The sequence below is a fragment of the Artibeus jamaicensis genome, unplaced genomic scaffold, assembly GCF_021234435.1.
Source record: "Artibeus jamaicensis isolate MK-2021 breed Jamaican fruit bat unplaced genomic scaffold, CSHL_Jam_final contig_196, whole genome shotgun sequence".
Taxonomy (NCBI): domain Eukaryota; kingdom Metazoa; phylum Chordata; class Mammalia; order Chiroptera; family Phyllostomidae; genus Artibeus; species Artibeus jamaicensis.
In genome coordinates this window covers 4410029-4432489 of record NW_026521401.1, presented here as the reverse complement: position 1 = coordinate 4432489, position 22461 = coordinate 4410029, and the positions used below count along the sequence as shown (strand labels likewise).

The following is a 22461-nucleotide window of genomic DNA, read 5'->3' as shown; positions in this document are numbered from 1 at the left end:
CAATTAAGAAGAGAGAATCTAACCAGAGAAGAAAGAGAGTCAAGAGAAACCTTTATAGAACATGGGAAAAGGAAGTTTATCAGTGAAGAAACTGGTCATAGCATCACACACTGCCAAACAGACCTTGTAAGGGTCCAAAGACATCCACAGGCTTTTACAAGATAGTAGAAAATGCAATGGATGTGATGGAGAGGTCATAGGCAGCTGGAGTGCTCAGCTAAGATTCAGGGGTCAGTGTGGGTATATATGGGTGGAGCAGGTGGGTGATGACATCTGGGCAAAGGGAGATTTTCTCCTGAAGTCTGGCTTTTGGACTGAGTGGAAGAAAAAAAAGGGGAGAAGTGCTTGAAATTACACAGCAAAGAACTAGAACTGGAATTGTCAGACATTTACAGAAATATATGGGTGCTCCAGACAGGGTCATAATTTGTCCCTCCTTGAAACTGATATCTATTCCATGTGTACTTTAAGGTTAGGTCCAGGACTGCATAAGGGAAGAATTAACAAGGGGTCTCTAGGAGATGTGGCCTGGCCTCTCCTCTAGATTCTAAGCACGTTAGTTCTGACCCCAAATGAGCACCCCACACTCACATAGCAAAGGGAAAAGCCAGTAGAAAATTGAGCAACCACCGCAAAAGGTGGTTGAAGAATTAATCATCTGTTGCTACTCAAATATGCCACAGACTTAGAGCACAGCTGTCTCCAACTAGCCACATTTCCAGTGATATTTCAGCACTCACCTTAAACTGACATCCAGGCAGCTGCCCAGTCTTAATTTAGCTGCACACTAGGGTCTGTCTGCCAGTCTCTCTATTATGCTTCCCCATATTGCAAACAGAAAGGAGCTTTTTTATACTGCTGTAGTTAGTGTGAAGCTACTGTTGGATTGAAGAGAGGAGATGTGCATTTCCCACATCTAAAGCAGTAGTTAAGGGTCAGCTTTGTGCCCAATCTTGCCTTAGAAGCTTGCTATGCTGAGATTTAAAATGGTGGTGAATTTGATTGATTAACATTCAATCAGTTTTCAGTTGTTGTTCTGACCCCAAGAAGGCTCAGGGAGAGGGGACACCTAAAATTTGACTTCTCAGTACCCTCCAGTTCTCCCTTTCTCAGAGACACCCTGAATATCTGATAAATCTTTGTATCCCTCAAGTTTAACAGTCAACTCTCAAAAAGTGTGTGGTCAGTGAGTGATAGAATAGTGCTCCCACAGAAATGCCTGAGGTGGTCTGGTCATTTAAGTTAGGTTATAGGAATGTGTAGCAGGAGGGGCTAAGAACATCCACATATGAAAGACTAAACCAAAAGACAACAAAAAGTCTCGTGGGAGCTTCAAACACCCTCTGAGAAAGGAGCCATATCCTAAGCACAAGACAAAAAGGAAGAAATGAGCTAAGGTGTTCTGGGAAGAGTCCATGAAAAGAGAGAGGCAGACACAGAAAATCTGCAGCATCAACAAGGAAACAGAATAGAAGGGCAAGGAAGGTGGGACTGGGCAATAAACAAAGTGTAGGTGGCCTCATAGCAGGCACAGCTAATCCCCAACAGTTCCAAAAAGACATCCATTTTTAGCAGGTTTTGAGGAAATTAAGAAATTACAAATGACCCAGAGGCAAGCAGAGGATTATTCAGGTTGGGAACAGGGAAAGATATGAAGTAGCCAAAAAAAATCAAATAGCACTCTATGTGCTCTGGTAATCTGGAGCAAACTTGTTCCACTGAAGACAGTTTGCTTCTGAAAACTTCTTTGAAGGATGAAGCTGCAGTCCTGCCATTTTTTATCATTTTAACCAGATGGGTCAGAGGCCTAAACATGAACCATGGTGAGCAGAACCAGCAAGGGAAATAAATGTGTTTAAATGTGTCTAGAATAGATCCAATGGAATATGTAATAAACTTTAAAGATTTGTGATTTATCACTTTTAGCACTCTTATGAGGGCCTCCTCCAGAGACCTCATGAGGAGGTACCCCATTCAAATGCAGTCTCAGCATCCTTGAACTATTTGCATGCATCTCAACCCTTACCCAACTCACCCTGAGCTCTAAAGAAGTGAGGGGCTGAGGAAAGCCTAATGCTTTTCCCAATGAAAGGATAGCAAGCAGAATGTTATCCCCCCAACCAGAGCACTCAGAACACTCAGCTCCCCATTTTAAAGTTGTCTGACTGAGCACTGGAATATCGATGTTTTCTGTCATCCTGCCTCACTCCCACTTCACATGGCTCTTCAGACCCCTGAGCAATAATATCTAGATGCTGGAAGTCCGCAGCCCCATGCCAGAAAGAACCCACAGTGCTAAAGAGAGGCCCTGATAGACATTAGAGGAAAGAGGAGTCAGACTTGGAACAATAGATGACACCTCTGGATAAGGGAGGCCAGCCCAGCTATCGCTAATGGAAGGGGATCTGGAGGAGTCCATAAGATCCTGAGGCAGGAAAGGGATCCTGTGTCCAGGCCTCTTCCCTCTCTGCCCACAGCAGCTCCTCTTCCCAAACCACCCCTTTCTAGGCCTGAGCTCAAAATGCAGGCCTGAGCTAACGAAGCCATTTCCTCAGAATGACCAGTGTGAGGAAGGTGTTGACCATAGCAAGGTTCCTAAAGTACTTCCTACAGTGGTTCACACACAGCCAGAAGTTAGGACACAGCCTCCTTCTGCAAGTGTGTGCAGACCCTATCCAGTGTGAAGGAACAGTCCAACAACCTCTGGGGAAAAGACCTGAAAAATCTGTCAGATTTATCAAATAACACAGAATGCCCGGTCCAATTTGAATTTCAAATAAATAATTAATAATTATTTAATATAAGTATGTCCCAAATATTGCTGAGTTACTTACACTAAACAATTAATTATTGTTTATTTGAAATTTAAGTTTAACCAGGCACCTACATTTTATTTGGTAGCCCTGTCCCTGGACCTTCTATGAGCTGTGACATCCTGAAACAGAGGTTGATCAAGGGGAAAATAATGCCCTAGCAACCAGAGCCCAACCTGCTGTTCCTAACACTTTCACCTTGGCTATGAAAGGTCCATTGGGTCTCTATGCTCCCAGGAAACTCAGGGCCACAGCCTCAGCTCCCACACATCCCAAGTGAATCACAGTGGCTGCCTCCAGAGATCCCTGCCTCCCACTCTCCAGGCCAAGTTCACTGGCAGGGCTGCTCCCTAGCAGGTTGAAGCCAGTCCAGATCTCAGTCATGTTCCCACCCCACCTCTACCATGAGAGTATGAGGGTAGGGGTGCATTCTTTATTTGTAGTTTATTTTCTCTCTCTCAGCCTGGGTCCAGATATTTTGAGTGAAAGAAAGGAAACTTCTATGCTTTGGATTCCAGTCTAGAACATTTCCCTTTAAACGAGGAGCAAGGGGAAAGTTGAATACTTATCCTTCCTTTCGACTCCTCTCATGGATAACCCAAATTGATATCTATACCCCAATAACAATGGCCTCCAGAATGCTGGAAGGGGAGCCTCAGCTCCATTCTGCCAGCTGTAGGTTTTATTACCCACTGTACTTTTATACTGCTTTGGCTCATGGAAGCTGGCACACCACTGATGGTTGCTAATGCGTGTCCTCTGCATAGGATCTCAGCTGGCAGGTGAAGATACACTATTGCCTCATTTCTTGCAGAGCACCAACACCACATGCCAGCTCCTGGCTAAACAGCATAGCATATGGTTTGGCAGGGGATATAGGAGCTATGAGTCCACCTCCCCAACCCAGTTTAGATAGCAAAGACACCAAGGAACCTACTCAAGGCACTGGGAAGCCAAGGGACAAAGTCCCCAAGAAACAAAATCTATCAGGCTGCCTGGCCAAAGGTTCAAACCCATACTCTCTGACATTTCCACCTCTTTCTAGCAAAAAGCACACAAAGCAGTCCCATTGGACTTCTGGGAAATTTCTCATTGTGCCTGGCTAGTAGATGGGTTATATTGACTAGAGTAGCCCACCTCAGAGGATTTTTTAGAAGTCCTCACATGGGTGAAAAAGTATGGAACACACACCTCTGGAATACTGCATTCCCTTTGCACCCCACTAATTCCTACACCTCTTCCAGAATTTCACTTAAACATCTCCTCTTGGCAGCCCTTTCTGGTGTCCCAAACTGGATCAGATCTTCCAATACACATTCTCATAAGACCCTGAGGTTCTCTTTCTTTCATTCACTGAAATAGTTCTCCAGGTAAGAGGTGGAATTTACACTCAGCAACTTAATAAAGAAGACAAATTAATTGTATTTTCTATAAGTGACCCCTTCTTGCTCCAGATTCTCTATTCTTCCTGACAGTTGGGGTGGCAGAGTTGGTAGTGGTAGGAGAAACACTTGCCAGTAAGTAGTATATCAGTTTAAAGCACTCCACTTTAATCAAGAATCAAATTCCTCTCAGTATGGAAAATGGCAGCCAAGTAGGTGAAAACTGAGTCCACATACTCTTGCCCCGAGCTAGTATTTTTGGCTGATCTTCCAACAGGTAACCTGAATAAACAAAGGAATCTTAGCTGATATGAAATTTTGAATCCAAGGATTAGAGAAGTAGCTTCACACCATCTGATAAGGAGATTTTACAAGTTGAAGAAGAAATACCCTGTTTGTGGCACCTGCAGCAGCAGAGAGACCAGGAAGAAATGTTGTACCTTCTTCCCCTACCAGGGCAGGGGGACTTAGTCCTAAACAGGGACTCCCCCCAACCCTCATCAGGAGTGACTTAGGAGGATATATAGAGTCTGGGAGATTCAGGTTACATACACACAGTGAGCAGTACATCCATAGCAGTGTCAACCAGGAGAGCACCAGAGAGAGACTATATCTCATAGAACAATCAGAGGACATACCTAGGTGTGTTGGAGGCATCATCAGGCTGTAGCTAGCTATCACAGAGAGAGACTATTTGCTTTTGGGGGAGGTGGCATGCACAGAGAACCAGACAGTGACTCAGTATTGCAGTGTGGGTGCCACATACAAACATTTTAAAAGAAGAGCTGAAGTGTAGCTAGGCGTGGACCCCACAAGCAGCTGCTCTGTCAGAAAAGACATTAGATTGAGACTTGGAAATAAAGAACAAAAGGACAGTGACCAGAGGGGCAAGGGGATAACAGGGGAAAGAAGGGGAAGGGACAAGCAAAAGAGCAAGAACAGAGGATTTACCTATGGGCAGGGACAATCTGGGGGGATTAACTGTGGAAGTGAAGAGAGGGGGTTGGAATCAGCAATGGGAAGGAATGCAAGACAACTGTAACTGAACAATGATAAATAAAAATAAAAATAAAAATAAATGGTGAAAAAGAAAAGAGAGCAGGTTGAAAACACAATTTATTTCCACTGAATCCACCTTGGAAAGGAGTACAGAAAGTGTCACAGCAAAGGAATTGCTAGGCCCATGCCCAGCACAGCTAGTAAGCCAGGAGCTACACAGAATGGAGAGTTCATGACTGTGTCTGCTGTGAAGGCAGTGGGCTAAGAGATAAATAGGCAAAAGTTGAGCACCTGAGATCCTCTGCAACCAGGGAGATCCTCCTCTCCCCACTGAGCAAGAGCCTCTGGGAAGCAGAGTTCCCAGCACCCCCTCCTGCAGGATTTTGATCACAACATCCAACAGTGAATCTCTGAAGAACAGTCAGGGTAGGCTCAAGAATCCTTTGCTGGGTGCATATCCACAGGGGAAAGAAAGGGAGCTGCCAAGGGGGGCCTTTATGAACTTTTCTCAGCCGCAACAAAATGAGCTGGTTCCTTATGCACTATTTCACTAAAATAAGCTGGGCCGAGAGTGCAGCAATTGGTATAGCAAGGGGAATTCAAGACCCTGCCAAGTCTTGGCACTTATTCACAAATGCCATCAGCACAAAGCAAAAAAAAAAAAAATTGACCCTCTTACACAAATTGGCCTCTCACATAAAATGGAGAGCTAATAAATAAGAAACTATATGTTATTAAAAATAATCTGGGTCAGAAAAAGATGTGTACCTTGGGGACAAGGGAATACACACACAATCTTTTCTGAAAACTGAGCAGCGCCTCCCAGGAGAGATCCAGGGATCCCACCCTCCTGATAGCACCAGAAGCCCCCTCTAGAGATAGGCAGATGTGGTACCTGTGGTGCTACCAGGCATTATATGGTCCACCCTTGGCCCTTGTGGTGATAAAAAGCCAACAAGGCACAGCAGCCAGAACCAGCCCAGACACAACCAAGCCTGAAGGAGAAAGCCACAGACTGTGGAACCTTTGTAAACTTGAACAAGCTGGCTAAAACTATATGAGCACAACATCTGACATTACAAGAGTTGGATCCAAAAGAAGACAAGAGGCAAACATGAAACTCTGCTGACACAAATTCCACCTCGTTCTTTTTCAGTATTTGCATTATTTTTTCTCTTTCATTGCTTTATAACATTTTTCTTTTTCTTCAATTTTATTTATTTATTTTTAGAGAGAAAGCTAGCAAAGGAGAAAGAGAAAAAGAGAAACATCAATGTGTGGTTGCCTCTCACGTGACCCAAACTGGGAACCCAGCATGCAACCCAGGCATATGCCCTGAGTGGGAATCAAACTGGTGACCCTTTGATTTGTAGGTGGGCAATCAATCCACTGAGCCACGCCAGCCAGGGCCACTTTTTAATTTTTGTTATTTTGCTTTTTTAATTTTATTTTTACTTCAAATCTCATACTTTACTTTTTCCTTACCTTCTCCTTTTTTTTCTTATTCTCATTTTAAATCTTTATTTTCTCCCTTTCTTTGCTTTGTTTCTATTCCTTACTCTTACCATTACTTCCCCCTCTGTCCTCTCAAAATCATTTTTTCCTTACTCACATCACATTTTTTCCTTTCTTACACTATTCTCATTCTCTTTTCACCTTTATTAAATCTTGCCCATTTGTCATTGATACTGCAGTTGTTCTTTTACTTCAATTTTATTCCTATATGTTCACTGTTTTTTTATTTTCAAATTTCACAGTTTACTCTTCCATGGCTTTACTCCATTTTCCCTCCCTTCTGCCCTTTCTTATTTTCTTTTTTAAAAATTATTATTCAAGTACAGCTGTCTCCATTTTTCTGCCAGCTCTTTCCCACACCACACCCACCCTCACCTCCCATCCTCAATCCTATCCCCTCTGGCTTTGTCCATGCCTCTCTATTTTCATTTGAAATTCTATTTTTTCTCTTACTAGTGTGGTATCTATTCCTTACTCTTATTATTTCTCTTCCTTCTGTCCTCTCAAAATCTTTCTTCTTTCCTGTAGATACCACATATTTTTTTCCTTTTTTCTTACAATATTCTCATTCTCTTCCCACCTTTATTAATCATTGCTCATTAGTCATTGATATGGCTGCTGTTGTTTTTCTTCAATTATGCTCCCATTGTTTCACTACTTTTTATATTTCAAAGCTCATATTACACACTTCCCTTTTCTTACTCCACTTTGCTTTCTTCCTTTTCTTTTTTTCTTAAGATTTTATTTATTTATCTTTATACAGGGAGGGAAGGAGAGAGAAAGAGAGAAATATCAATGTATGGTTGACTCTCATGAGTCCCCTGCTGGGAACTGGCCTGCAACCCAGGCATGTGCCCTGACTGGTTTTCGAACTGTAGTCATGCGATTTGCAGGCCCGAGCTGAATCCACTGAGCTACACCAGCCAGGGCCCTTTTCTTTTTATTTGTATTTTAAATTTTATATTTTCACTTTCTCTGCCTTCTTTTTCGCACCTATGCTTATTATCTCTCCTCCCTTCACCCTCTCAAAATTATTTTTCTTTCCTTTGTAAGGAAAAATGGGTGCACTTTTCTGGGTGTATATTGCTGCATATTGCTTCTCATATTCTTTTTTTCTTCTTATATCTTTATTCTCATTCCACTTTTATTATCTTTGCATTATTATCTTTGTTATATTAATCTTTGTTCATTTGTTTTTATTTTAATATTTATTTATTTATTTCAAGGCATTTCAGTTTAATTTTCCATTTTTTCTCAATAATTATATTTAGTTATTTCTCAAGTACAGTTTTTTGCCTATTTCTCCCATCCCAGCGCCCCGCACCCCGGGCTCCCGACCTCCCTCCGATTTCCACCCCCCTACAGTTCTAATCGCTGTGTCCTTCATATTTGCTTCTCCAAATCCCTCCCCATTTTCCCCCTTAAATTCCCTCTCCCCTCTAGTCACTGTCCCCTTGTTCTCTATTTAAGTGTCTTTATTTTTATTCTTCTTGCTTGTTTCTTTGCTTGAATAGCTTCCAGTTAAAGCTGAGATCATATGGTATTTGTCTTTCAACACCTGGCCTATTTCACTCAGCATAATGCTTTCCAGTTCCATCCATGTTGTTGCAAAGGGTAGTAGCTCCTTCTTTCTCTCTGCAGCATAGAATTCCATTGTGTATATGTACCACAATTTTTGGATCCATTCATTTACTGATGGGCACCTAGGTTGCTTCCAACTCTTGGCTATTGTAAATTGTGCTGCTATGAACATTGTGGTGCATAGGTTCTTTGATATTGATGTTTTAGGATTCTTGGGGTATAATCCTAGCAGTGAAATTGCTGGGTCAAAAGGCAGGTCAATTTTTATTTTTCTGAGAAAATTCCATACTGTTTTCCATAATGGTTGCGCCAGTCTGCAATCCAACCAACAGTGAACTAAGGACCCCTTTTCCCCACACCCTCTCCAACATTTGTTGTTTGTGGCTTTGTTTATGATAGCCATCCTGACTGGTGTAAAGTAGTATCTCATTGTGGTTTTAATTTGCATCTCTCTGATAGCTAATGATATTGAGCATCGCTTCATGTGTCTCTGAATGTTCTGTATGTCCTCCTTGGAGGAGTGTTTGTTCAAGTCCTTTTCCCATTTTTCAATTGGGTTGGGTGTCTTCTTAGAGTGGAGTCATGTAAGTTCTTTGTATATTTTGGAGATTAAACCTTTGTCTGAGGTATCATTGGCAAATATGTTTTCCCATACAGTTGGTTGTCTTGCTAATTTAATACTGTTTTCTTTTTTTTTGCCAATGTTTACATTGTTTTTTTTAATTTTTCTTTAGTTATTTTTCAAGTACATTTTTGTCTATTTCTCCCATCACAGTCCCCCCGCCCTGTCTCCCCCCTCTCTCCCATTCCCTTCCCCCATTCCTCATCCCTGTGTCTTTCATACTTGTTCCTCAAAATCCCTCCCCATTTTTCCCCTTAAATTTCCTTCTCTCTCCCCTCTGGTCCCTGCCCCCTTGTTCTCTATTTCAGTGTCTTTGTTTTTATTCTGTTTGCTTGTTTGCCTTATTGTTTAGCTTCCTGTCAAAGGTGAGATCATAAGGTATTTGTCCTTCAATGCCTGGCCTATTTCACTCAGCATAATGCTTTCCAATTCCATCTATGTTGTTGCAAAGGTTAGTAGCTCCTTCTTCCTCTCTGATGCATAGAATTCCATTGTGTATATGTACCACAATTTTTAAAATTTTATTTAGTTATTTTTCAAGTACAGTTTTTTGTCTATTTTTCCCATCCCAGCCTCCCCCGCCCCTTGCTCCCTACCTCCCTCCCATTTCCACACCCCTTAGTTCTCGTCCCTGTGTCCTTCCTATTTGTTCCTCCAAATCCCTCCCCCTTTTTCCCCTTAACTTCCCTTCCTTCTCCCCTCTAGTCACTATCCCCTTGTTCTCTATTTCAGTGTCTTTGTTGTTTTTTTTCTGCTTGCTTGTTTGTTTTGTTGTTTAGCTTCCTGTTAAAGGTGAGATCATATGGTATTTGTCTTTCAGGACCTGGCCTATTTCACTCAGCATAATGCTTTCCAGTTCCATCCATGTTATTGCAACAGGTAGTAGCTCCTTCTTTCTCTCTGCTGCATAGAATTCCATTGTGTATATGTACCACAATTTTGGGATCCATTCATTTACTGATGGACACCTAGGTTGCTTCCAACTCTTGGCTATTGTAAATTGTGCTGCTATGAACATTGTGGTGCATAGGTTCTTTGAAATTGTTGTTTTAGGATTCTTGGAGTATAATCATAGCAGTGGAATTGCTGGGTCAAAAGGCATGTTGATTTTTATTTTTCTGAGAAAATTCCATACTACTTTCCATAATGGTTGTACCAGTCTGCAATCCCACCAACAGTGAACTAAGGACCCCTTTTCCGCATATCCTCTCCAACATTTGTTGTTTGTTGCTTTGTTTATGATAGTCATCCTGACTGGTGTAAAGTGGTATCTCATTGTGCTTTTAATTTGCATCTCTGATAGCTAATGATATTGAGCATCTCTTCATGTGTCTCTGAATGTTCTGTATGTCCTCCTTGGAGAAGTGTTTGTTCAAGTCCTTTTCCCATTTTTCAATTGGGTTGGGTGTCTTCTTAGAGTGGAGTCATGTAAGTTCTTTGTATATTTTGGAGGTTAAACCTTTGTCTGAGGTATCATTGGCAAATAGGTTTTCCCATACAGTTGGTTGTCTTTTTAATTTAATACTGTTTTCTTTAGCCAACCAGAAGCTCTTCATTTTGATGAGATCCCATTTGTTTATTCTTTCCTTTATATTCCATGCTCTAGGGGACATATCAGTAAAAAAGTTGCTGTGTGAAATATCTGAGATTTTCTTGCCAATGTTCTCCTCTAGGAATTTAATTGTGTCACAGCTTACATTTAAGTCTTTTATCCACCTTGAATTTATTTTGGTGTATGGTGTAAGTTGGTGCTCAAGTTTCATTTTTTTGCAATGTAGCTGTCCAGTTCTCCCAACATCATTTGTTGAAGAGGCTATCTTTACTCCATTTTATGTTACTGCCACCTTTGTCAAATATTAATTGACTGTAGAGAGTTGGGTTGATTTCTTGGCTCTCTGTTCTGTTCCATTGGTCTATGTGCCTGTTTTTATGCCAGTACCAGGCTGTTTTGATTACAGTGGCCTTGTAATACAGTTTGATATCAGGTATTGTGATCCCTCCTACTTTGTTCTTCTTTTTCAAAAGTGCAGCTGCTATTCGGGCTTGTTTATGGTTCCATGTGAATTTTTGAAGTGTTTATTCTATGCCTGTGAAATATGCCATTGGTACTTTAATAGGTATTGCATTGAATCTGTATATTGCTTTGGGTAGTATGGACATTTTGATGATGTTAATTCTTCCAATCCATGAACAAGGTATATGTTTCCATTTGTTTGTGTCTTCCCTGATTTCTTTCTTCAGGGCTGTGTAGTTTTCTGCATACAGGTCTTTTACCTCCTTGTTTAGGTTTATTTCAGATATTTTATTTTTCTTTTTGCTATATCAAATAGGATTTTTTCCTTGATTTCTGCTTCTGCTGATTCATTGTTAGTATACAAAAATGCCTTAGATTTCTGGATATTAACTTTGTATCCTGCTGTTTTGCCAAATTCATTAATTAGTTTGAGCAATTTTTGGGTAGAGTCTATAGGATTTTCCATGTACACTATCATGTCATCTGCAAACAGTGACAGTTTTGTTTCCTCCTTTCCTATTTGAATGCCTTTTATTTCCTTTTCCTCCCTGATTGCTGTGGCCAAAACTATACTGAATAGAAGTGGAGGACAAATACCATATGATCTCACCTTTAACAGGAAGCTAAACAACAAAACAAACAAGCAAACAGAATAAAAACAAAGACACTGAAATAGAGAACAAGTGGGAAGAAACTAGAGGGGAGAGGGAAGGGAATTTAAGGGGAAATGGGGAGGGATTTTGAGGAACAAGTATGAAAGACACAGGGATGAGGACTGGGGGGGAATGGAAGGGAGGTGGGGAGACAGGGTGGTAGGGGCTGCGATGGGAGAAGTAGACAAAAAAAACTGTACTTGAAAAATAAGTAAATAAAAATTTTAAAAAAAGAAATTGGACATCCTTGTCTTGTTCCTGATCTTCATGGAAAAGCTTTTAGTTTTTGCCTGTTGAGTATGATATTGGCTGTAGGTCTCTCATATATGGCCTTTATTATATTGAAGAATGATCCCTCTATTCCCACTTTGCTGAGTGTTTTTATCATAACTGGGTGTTGTACCTTATCAAAAGCTTTTTCTAAGTCTATTGATATGATCATGTGGTTTTGCTCTTTGCTTTTGTTTATGTGCTATATTACATTTACTGATTTGCAAATTTTTTTAAAATTTTTTATTTAGTTATTTTTCAAGTACATTTTTTGTCTATTTCTCCCATCCCAGCCCCCTTCCCTGTCCTATCTCCCCCCTCTCTCCCATTCCCTTCCATCCTTGCATCCCTGGGATGAACCCCACTTGGTCATGGTGTATGATCTATTTGACATATTTCTAGATGCGATATGCCACTATTTTGTTGAGGATTTTAGTATATTGTTCATCAGGGATATTGGCCTGAGGTTTTCTTTCTTTGTTATGTCTCTATCTGGTTTTGGAATTAGGATGATGCTAGCTTCATAAAAAAAATTTGGGAGTTTTCCATCCTTCTGGAGTTTTTGGAATAGTCTGTGGAGAATAGGGGTTAGCTCTTCCTTAAATGCTTTGAAGAATTCTCTTGTGAAACCATCTGGTCCAGGACTTTTGTGTGATGGAAGTTTTTTGATTACTGCTTCAACATTTTTGCTGTTATTGTTGTGTTCAGATTTTCTGTTTCTTCTTCATTAAGTTTTGGAAGATTATATTTTTCTAGAAATGTGTCCATTTCCCCTAGGTTTTCAAATTTCTTGGCATACAGTTCTTCATAGTAATTTCTTACAATCCCTTCTATTTCTGTGGTATCAGTTGTAATCTCTCCTCTTTTGTTTCTGATTGTGTTTATTTGTGTCTTCTCTCTTCTTTTCTTATTGAGCCTACTTAAAGGCTTGTCTATTTTGTTTATCTTCTCAAAGAACCAACTCCTGGATTCATTGATCCTTAGAATTGTGCTTTTAGTCTCTATGGCATTTAGTTCTGCTCTGATCTTGGTTATGTCCTTCCTTCTACTTGCTCTGGCTGTTTTTGTTGTTATTCCTCGAGTTCTTGCAGGCGTAGGGTACGGTTATTTTTTTGAAATGTTTCTATCTTCTTTAGGTAGGCCTGTGTTGCTATAAACTTCCCTCTCAGGACTGCCTTGCTGTGTCCCATAAGTTTTGGGTTGTTGTGAGATCATTTTCATTTGTTTCGAGAAACTTTTTGATTTCTTTCCTAATTTCATTCTTGACCCATTTGTTGTTTAATAGCATACCATTCAGTCTCCATGATTTTGGGTGTTTTGGGTTGTTACCTTTGGGGTTGATTTCCAATTTCAGTCCCTTGTGGTCAGAGAAATTGCTTGGTCTGATTTCAATTTTCTTGAATTTGGTGAGGCTCGTTTTGTGTCCTATCATGTGGTCTATCTTTGAGAATGTTCCATGTGCATTTGAAAAAATGTGTATTTAGCTTCTGTGGTGTGAAGGGCTCTGTATATATCAGTTAAGTCCATTTCATCAAGGGTGTTGTTCAATGCCGCAATATCTTTGTTGATATTTTGTTTGGAAGATCTGTCCATTTTTGACAGTGGGGTATTAAAATCCCCTACTATAATTGTGTTGCTGTTTTGAATTCCACTAAGATTTTCTGTTTTAAATTCCACTAAGATTTTCTTAATATATTTGGGTGCTCCTATGTTGGGTGCATATATATTTATGATGATAATGTCTTCTTGGTAGGCACTTCCCTTGAGTATTATGAAGTGACCTTCTGGGTCTCTCTTTATGGCCCTTTTTTTGAAGTCTATTTTGTCCAATATGAGAATTGCTACCCCAGCTTTTTTTTCTTGGCCATTTGCTGGGAAAAATTGTTTCCAGCCTTTCACTTTTTATTTGTGATGGTCTTTTATCCTGAGGTGGGTCTCTTGTAGGCAGCATATGTGTGGGTCATGCTTTCTTATCCATGGAGCTATTCTGTGTCTTTTGATTGGAGCATTTAATCCATTTATGTTTAAGGTTATTATTGATAGGTACTTATTCATTGCCATTTTTGTACCTGTGTTCCTCTCTGCCTCTCTCTTTTCCTTCCTTTCCTTAAAGCAGTCCTTTTAGTATTTTTTGTAGGGCTGGTTTGGTGGAAGCATATTCTTTTAGACTTTTTTTTTGTCATGGAATCTCTTTATTTGGCCTTCTATCTTGATTGAGAGCCTTGCTGGGTAAAGTAGCCTTGGTTGCAGGCCTCTGGTTCTCAATGCTTGGAATATTTCTTGCCATTCTCTTCTTGATTGGAGTTTTTCCATTGAGAAGTCAGTAGCTAACCTTATTGTGGCTCCCTTGTATGTTACTTCTTTTTTCTCCCTTGCTACCTTTAAGATTCTCTCTTTGTCTTGGAATTTTGCCATTTTGATGATGATGTGTCTTGAAGTGGGCCTCCTTGGGTTCCTCTTGATTGGGACTCTGTGATTCCTGGATTTGTGTGATTTTTTTCTCTCATCAAATTAGGGAAATTTTCTCTCATTACTCTTCCGAATACGTTTTCTATCCCTTGTTTTTCTTCTTCTCCTTCTGGTATTTCTATTATTCGGATATTATTCTATTTCATATTGTCTTGCATTTCTCTGAATCCCTCTTCATTCTTTCTGAGCCTCTTTTCATTTTCTTGCTCTTTCTGTGAGATGCTTTCTACTTTGTCCTCCAACTTGCTAATCCTATCCCCTGCCTCATCTATTCTACTTTTGAAACTTTCTACTGTGTTCTTCAATTCGGAAATTGTATTCTTCATTTCCTCTTGTCCCTTGCTGATAGTTTCTATTTCCTTTTTCATGTTGCTGTAGTTTGCAGAGAGATCATTTTAGTTCCCTGGTAGTTTCTGATAGCTCATTGTGAGCTCTTTAAACTTCATTTTAACCAGTGCTTTGAATTCAATATCTGATAGTTGACTTGCTTCTATTTCATTTAACATTCTTTCTGAGGATTCCTCCTTTCCCTTCATTTGGGGATTGTTTCTTTGTGTTCCCAGTATTTGTGAGACTCTTCTTGTTAGCCTCAGCTTCTTAGATTGATCTGTTTTGAATTCCTGGGTTTATGGTGTGAATTTTTGTGGTGGAATGCCTGTGAAATTCAGTGGTGCAGTCTCTGTCGTTCTCTGTTTCCACCTACTCAAATATGCAGCAACTTGTGTCTCCTTTCCTGCAGCAAAGTGCAATTTGTCTCTCTGACTCTGCTGTTGGTAGGACTCTTCTATGGGTCCAGCTCTGGCCTTTTTGTATTTTCAAATTGTTTGTGTCTCTTGTGGGTAAAAGAAAGAAAAGACAAGGAAAGAAATAAAAGGAAGATAGGGGAATGGAGGAAAGAGCAATAAGTTTGGAAAGAAAAGAAGAAGAAATAAAGCAGAAAATTTGAAAAAAAGGACACAAGTATCGAAAGATAAAATAGTAATAAAATTTAAAAGCAATAGCAGATTACTTTAAAAAAGCAAAAAGATAAAGAAAAGGAAAGGAAAAAGAAAGAAAAGTTTAAAATAGAATAAAAATAAAAAATAAAATACAGTAAAATAAAATTTTTAAAAAAGAAAAGAGAGAAACAAAAAAAAGAAAAAGAAAACATTGCCTGTTGTTTTCAAACTGGCCAAACCGGTTTTTCTGTTGGCACCTCTCTGGAACTCCCTACAATGGGGAACTAGGATTTCCCCTCAGAGCTCTCTTCCCAGGGGTTACTGCTGTGGGTTGGGTTGAGGGTGCATGCAGGTGCTTGCACCTGCCAAGTTGCCTGGTTCCCAGTTCATCGAGCACAGAGCACAGACCTGCCCCCGTTCTGTGGGGAAGCTCCAGGTTCTCTGCCCAACCTCGGGTTCACTGCCAGGTTGGATGTGGTGCCGACCAGGCAGTTGTGTCTTTTGGATTCAGAACCCCACACTCTACCTATCAGATCTCCGAGGCTGGCAAGCACAGAGTCCTCGCTTGGGGCCCTTTGTCCTCAGCACCCTCTCTGTAAACTCTAGCAAACAAGTCTCTCCTGGCACCCAACCTTGACTGGCCAGAAAAAGAGGGAGTTGAGGATCTCAACTCTTTCCCTAGGACCCCTTGGCAGGCCCATGGCTTCCAGATAGTCTGAGGGAGATGAACTGATAGCTGGGAGCCGATCTGAGGGCTGGGCACCAGCAAAACGCTGTGCGCTTGCACCTCAAGGTGGGCTGCAGGTTGTGTACTGATCTCCCGAAATGTGCGCCTTCTGCTCCTGTCTTTGTTTGGGTCCCCTGGCAGGCCCAGCCACAAAATCCTAGGGAGGGAGCAGCATGGGGGACGTTGGCCCAAGCGCGCCCGGCAGTTGCCCAGATACACTGCTCTTCGGTGATGGCCCCCCAACCATGCACCAGCTGAAAACTCTTCAGCTCCTGTCTTTGTTTTGTGAGGCCGCAGCCTCCAGACAAATCCAAAATAGGGGTTTGCATGGGTCACTGGTTCAGAACTCTGGGCGCTCGTCAAGGGGCACCGGGCGCCGAGCACTAGTCCCCGGACTGTGCACGCCCGGATTCCCTGCTGTTCCTCTCTTCCCTCCATCCCCGAGACTCTACTGTATTGCTGCTGACTTCCTACCGTCTGGTTCCTCCGTGACCCTGGAGATTTCTGGTCCCTTATTTTCATATATGTTGGGCAACTGCTGGCTTGCTGGCTTCTCCTCCGCCCACAGGTTTCTCTCCCTTGTGTACAAGGAACTGGAATTTGCTCCGTCCTACTCCATCGCCATCTTGCCTCCCCCCCCCCCTTTGTTCATTTCTTATTGATATTGCCATTGTGGTTGGTGGGCATTTTTGCTGGTGTGAGTTTTGTTTTCTGAGTTATTCTGTGTTCTGCCTGTACAACCGCATTCAAGACATGGTGGGGACTGTGACTCTCAGTCAGCCAGCTGGAGGAAAACCCACCAGTAAAAGAGCCAACAACAATTAAAACCCAGTTACAATAAGAGAGCTAACATAAACTCCATAAAGGGCATCCATACAGGACCCAGCTCAGGGTATTAAAGATACTACACCACTGACTTACAGGCAAACAGCCACCCTATGAAGACAGTTTGTCAAAATAGAGCAATCTGAGATACAAAAACAAAGGTGACTCTGTTTAGGTGACTCTGAAACAGAGTCACCTAAAAGTGGGAGATGAAGAAACAACCTTCAGTCAAAAGTAAAGAATGAGTTCCCAGAAAAGAAGCTGAATGAAATTGAAGCAAGCAATTTATCAGGCATAGAGTTCAAAGTAATGGTTATATGTAAACTCGAGGAACTCGGTGAGAATTACAAGGAGCTATATGGGAGCTACAAGCAACTGAGTGGGAACAACAACAACAAGAAAAAAACATAGGAACTATTAATAAGAATGAGGTGTATAAGCAAAATATATTTTTTAAATGAGCAAGGATCATTTTCTTTTTTCTTTTTTATTTTTTTTATTTTTTATATATTTTTAAATTGATTATGCTGTTACAGTTGTTCTATTCCCCCCTTCATTCCCCTCCACCCTGCCCCCCCAACCCCACCATTACCCCCCTTTAGTTTATTTCCATGTGTCTCAAGTCCTTTAGGTTCTATATTTCCCATGCTATTCTTGCCCCCCCCATCTATTTTCTATCTACTGTCTATGCTACTTATTTTCTGTACCTTCTCCCCCCATCTCCTCCTCCCACTCCCCTGTTGCTAACCCTCCTTGAGATCTTCATTTCTATGTTTCCACTCCTGATCTAGCTGTTCTTTTAGTTTGCTTTCGTTTTAGGTGTGGTTGTTAATAACTGTGAGCTTGTTGTTCTTTCACTGTTCATGTTTCTTTAACTTCTTTTTCTTCGATAAGTCCCTTTAACATTTCATATAATAAGGGCTTGGTAATGATGAACTCCTTGAATTTGATCTTATCTGAGAAGCACCTTATCTGTCCTTCCATTTTAAATGAAAGTTTTGCTGGATAGAGCAATCTTGGTTGTAGGTCTTTAGATTTCATGACTTGGAATATTTCTTTCCAGCCCCTTCTTGCCTGTAAGGTCTCTTTTGAGAAATCTGCTGACAGTCTGATGGGGACTCCTTTGTAGGTGATTGTCCCCTTAGCTCTTGCTGCTTCTAGGATTCTCTCCTTCATTTTAATTTTGGCTAATGTAATTATGATATGCCTTGGTGTGTTTCTTCTTGAGTCCAACTTTTTTTGTACTCTCTGAGCTTCTTGGATTTCTTGGAAGTCTATTTCCTTTGCGAGATTGGGGAAATTTTTTTTATTATTTGTTCAAATAATTTTTTCACTGGTGGCTGTGTCTTTCCCCCTTCTGGTACCCCTATAATTCGGATATTGGAGCGTTTAAAGATGTCCTGGAGGTTCCTAAGACTCTCCTCATTTCTTTGAATTCTTGCTCCTTGACTCTTTTCTGTTTGGCCATTATTTGCTTTCTTCTGGTCCACTCCATTGATTTGAGTCCCAGTTTCCTTTTCATCTCTATGGGTTTCCTGTGGAATTCCATTCATTTCCCTTAGTTTAGCCTTCATATGTTTCTCTAATTTGTGGCTATAATCAACCAGATCTGTGAGGATCCTGATGACCAATGTTTTAAACTGTGCGTCTGAGAGTTTTGCTATTTCTTCATCGCTTAGATTTATCTCTGGGGCTTTGAGGTCTTCCTGTGACATTTTTGGTCTGTTCTGGCCCTTTAAATGTGAGAAGCGGCGCCTTGGACTCCCAGGTCGCTGGGTTGTGACGCTGTATGTGGGGGCGTGGTCAGAGCGGGGAAATGGCGGCGCCCTCTACTGCCACTTGCCACGAGGACCGCAGGGGCCCCGGTCCAACCGCCCACTCCTTCGCCTGTCCGCTCGCCCGCAAATAGGCGACTGCAGTCAACACGCAGCACCGCCTCCCCACTGTCTCCTCTGCAGTCGCTCACCCGGTGGGTTGCTTGGTTGCTCACTAGGTCCAATCCTGCATTTGGAACCCGTGCGTCTGGATTCGCGCGTCTGGATTCCACGCCCGGGTCTGACCCAGTCCTCCTGTGCAACCTCTCACGAGACGCCGGTTTCGCCCCTTACTGGTCGGGCTGAAGAATTTGTTGTTAAAGGACTTCTGAAAAGTTCAATTTTCCGTGTTCTGGTTGTGTTTTCTGATGCTAATATTTAGTTGTCCCTAAACTTGGTTGTGTGAGAAGGCACGGCACATCCACCTATACCTCCATCTTGGCGGAAGTCTAGCAAGGATCATTTTCAAAGGTAGGTCTCATGGTAGGACACAAAACAAGCCTTAACAAATTCAAGAAATTTGAAATATCATCTAGAATCATCTCAGATCACAATGCCTTAAACCAACCTCAAGGGAAAAATTCAACATATTTAAATACAAAGAGACTGAAAAACATGTTATTAAATAATGATTGGGTTAATAAAGAGATCAAGGAAGACATTGAAAAGTACCTGTAAATGAATGAAAGTGAACACACAACAATCCAAAACCTATGGGACACCTGGAAGGCAATCCTGAGAGGGAAGTTCTTAGCAATTCAGTCCCACCTGAAGAAAATTTTTAAATTCTCAAAAAAAATCTAACTCTGCATCTACAAGAACCAGAGGAACAACAAAACCTAAAGTAAGCAGAAGTAAATAATCAAGATCAGAGCAGAATTAAATAATATAGAGACCAAAAAAAGCAATCCAAAGAATCAATGAATCCAGCATCTGGTTCTTTGAGAAGATTAACTAAATTGACAAACCTTTAACCAGACTCATCAAGAAAAAAGAGAGAGGACCCAAATATAAGAATCAGAAACAAAAAAAAAAGAAGTAAAAACTAATACCACAGAAATACTTAGGATTATAAGAAATTGCTATAAACTGTACACCAAGAAATTGGGCAATCTATGCAAATTGAATAAATTTCTAGAAACATACAGTCTTCTCAAATGGAATGAAGAAGAAGCAGAAAACCTGAACAGACTGATAAACAAGAGCAAACTTGAAGCAGTAATAAAAAGTTTCTCACACACAAAAGCATGTACCAAATAGCTTAATAGGTGAATTTTACCAAACACTTAAATAACAAATAACACCTATCCTCCTCAAACATTCCAACAAAATTTCAAGAGAGAAGACTCAAAATCTTTTTACAAGGCCAGTATTATCCTAACTCCAAAACTAGGTAAAGACACAACAAAGGATGAAAAGAGGCCAATATCACTGAATACACATGCTAAAATCTTCAACAAAATATTGGCAAACCACATCCAACCATACATTAAAAAAAATCATACATCACAATCAAATGGCATTTATCCAAGAGAGGCAAGGACAGTGCAATATTCACAAATCAATAAATATATCACATAAACAAAATGAAGGGCAAAAATCACACGATAATATCAATAGATGCAGAAAAAGCAATTCATAAAATCTTGCACTAATTATGATAAAAACACTCGGCAAAGTGGGAATACAGGGAGCACACCTCAACATAATAAAGCCATGTACAAGAGACCTATAACCAACATCGTACTCAATAGGCATAAACTAAAGGTGTTTTAGAAACAAGATCAGAAAGAAGACAAGGGTATATATTTTCACCACTCTTATAAAACATAATATTGGAAGTTCTAGCCACAGTGTTTAGACAAGGAAAAAAATTAGATGCTGGGAAGATGGCGACAGAGTAGGATGGAGCGAATTCTAGCTTCTGTACTCATGGGTGAAAATCCTGGCAGATCTATAGAGAAACAGCACAATAAACCATCAATTACCCAGCATTTATGAAATTAAAAGACCAGAGAAAGTGACTGATGCTGAAACACCAGACAGCAGCAGAGTCAGCTACGGGAGCTAGGACACATGGGGCCCCTGTGCTGCTACCATAGCAACAGGCCTGGGAGCCAGGGAGTCAGCTACGGGAGACGGGACATTACCGGCCCTGTGCCACTGCCATAGTGACGGGACTGGACACCAGGGAGTCAGGTACGGGAGCTGGGACACTGAAGGCCCCTGTGCCACAGCCATAGAGATGGGCCTGGGAGCCAAGGAGTCAGCCACAGGAGCTGGACACTCCAAAACCCTGTGACGGGCTGGGCCACAGAGGAGTCAGCTACGAGAGCCGGGACATTATCGGCCTCTGTGGCCACTTCCATAGCGACGGACTGGACGCCGGGGAGTCAGGTACAGGAGCCAGGACACTCCAAACCCCTGTGATGGTCCTGGGTGCAAGAGGAGTCAGCTACCGGAGCCAGGACATTCTCAGCCACTGTGCCACTGCCATAGTGAGAGGACTGGACCCGGGGGTCAGGTACGGGAGACGGGGCACTGGACACACCTGTGCCGCAGCCATAGAGATAGGCCTGGGCAACTGGAAGTCAGCTACGGAAGCAGGACACTCCAAACCCTGTGACGGGCCTGGGCGCCAGAGGAGTCAGCTACGGGAGACGGGACATTACCGGCCCCGGTGCTGCTGCCATAGCAATGGGACTGTACACCAGGGAGTCAGTTGTGGGAGCTGGGACAGTAGAGGCCCCTGTGCCACTGCCGTAGTAATGGGCCTGGGTGCTAGAGGAGTCGACTACTGAAGCCAGGACACTCAGCAGTGATAGGTGACCAGAGCGGGGGCCAGCGTGAGGACCAGCATGAGAGTAGGTGGAGACGAAGAACACCACTGAACTTCACAGGTATCATACCACAGAAGTTCACACCATAAACCCACGGTGTCAGAACAGATCAATTTTAGAAGCTGAGACTAACAAGAAGAGTCTCAAACAATGGGAAGACAAAGGAACAATTTCCAAATGAAAGAAAAAGCAGAAATTTCAGAAAGAATGTTAGATGAAATAGAGGATAATTAACTATCAGATAGTGAATTCAAAGCACTGGTTATTACGAAGTTCAAAGAGCTCACAGTGAACTACCAGAAACTACAGGGGAACTACAATGATCTCTCTGCAAACTACATCAACATGAAAAAGGAAATGGAAACTATCAGCAAGAGACAAGAGGAAATGAAGAACACAATTTCCGAATTCAAGTACACAGTAGAAAGTTTCCAAAGTAGGATAGATGAAGCAGAGGATAGGATTAGTGAGTTGGAGGACAAGGTAGAAAGCATCTCACAGAAAGAGCAAGAAAATGAAAAGAGGCTCAGAAAGAATGAAGAGGGATTAAGAGAAATGCAAGACAATATGAAACATAATAATATCCGAATAATAGGAATACCAGAAGGAGAAGAAGAAGAACAAGGGATAGAAAACGTATTTGAATGAGTAATGAGAGAAAATTTCCCTAATTTGATAAGAGAAAGTCTCACAAATCCAGGAATCACAGAGAGTCCCAACCAAGAGGAACCCAAGGAGGCCCACTTCAAGACACATCATCATCAAAATGGCACAATTCCAAGACAAAGAGAGAATCTTAAAGGCAGCAAGGGAGAAAAAAGAAATAACATACAAGGGAGCCCCAATAAGCTTAGTTACTGACTTCTCAATGGAAAAACTCCAGTCAAGAAGAGAATGGCAAGAAATATTCCAAGTAATGAGAACCAGAGGCCTACAACCAAGGTTACTTTACCCAGCAAGGCTCTCAATCAAGATAGAAGGCCAAATAAAGAGCTTCCA

At 41.4% G+C, this 22461-nt stretch overlaps 1 pseudogene; it reads right to left on the bottom strand.

Moving 5' to 3' along the window:
* Positions 1-20991, bottom strand: part of LOC119050730 (14-3-3 protein zeta/delta-like) — a 31113-nt pseudogene extending 10122 nt beyond the window's left edge.
* Positions 20992-22461: the final 1470 nt, after the last annotated feature.